A 1,098-nucleotide genomic window follows, 5' to 3' on the forward strand; every position below is an offset into this window, starting at 1 on the left:
CTTTGGTCTTTAGTGTTTAATGCATCAAATCTGTTCAGATGATCTCTAAATTCAGGTGGGATAAATTCCACTGAATTTATCCCTGGAAACTATATTAGCTGGAAATTATACCACTGGTATTTTAAATACCAGCAAGATCACCCATGGTGGGCAGATTTCAGATAAGCTTCCAGACTAAGACAAACTAGAAGAAGGAGAAGCTCAACAACTTCTGAAGTGTAAGCCACTACAACCTTATGAATAGCAGTGAAACGTTGTCAGACACAGTGCCGGAAGATAAGCCTCTCAAGTTGGAAGGCACTCAAAATACTACTGGGAAAAAGCTGCCTTCTCAAAATACGGTTGATCATGATGAAGAGATTGGAGAAAGCTTTCAGGACCTTCATCTGCTGATGGGGCACAACTCAAAATGAGGTAAAATAGCTGCAAACATCCATTAATAATCAAAGCATGGAATATACAAAATATCAACTAGGAAAACTGGAAAGTTTCAGAAATGAAAAGGAACGCATAAAGTTGGATATCCTAAGCATTAGTGAGCTGAAATGGACTGATATTAGCCATTTTTAATCTTACAATAATATGATTTACTGTGCAGGGAATGACAAATTGAAGAAGATTGGTGTCATGTTCATTGTCAAAAAGCATATTTCAAGATCTATCTTAAAGTACAATGCTGTCTGTAATAGAATAATATCCATATGTTTACAAGGAAGACCATTATTATTAAAATTTACACACCAACATTTATGTCAGTGATGATGAAATTGAAGAATTCTACTAACTTCAGTCTGAAATTGAGCAAACATGCAATCAAGATGTGTTGATAATTATAGATGATTGAAATGCAATAGTAGAAAATAAAGAGGTTGAATCAGTAATTGGAAATTATGGCCTTGGTAATAGAAATGATGCTGGGGTTCACATGATAGAACTTTGTAAGCCCAATGACTTATTTTTTGCAAATACCTTTTTAAAACAACATAAAATGAAATTATATACATGGAACTCACCAGATTGAACACACAGGAATCAAATTGACTACATCAGTTGGAAGACAGAGTGGAAAAGCTCAATATTATCAGCCAAAACAATGCC

This window comes from Chrysochloris asiatica, unplaced genomic scaffold (assembly GCF_000296735.1).
Source record: "Chrysochloris asiatica unplaced genomic scaffold, ChrAsi1.0 scaffold00066, whole genome shotgun sequence".
In the NCBI taxonomy this organism is placed as follows: Eukaryota; Metazoa; Chordata; class Mammalia; order Afrosoricida; family Chrysochloridae; genus Chrysochloris; species Chrysochloris asiatica.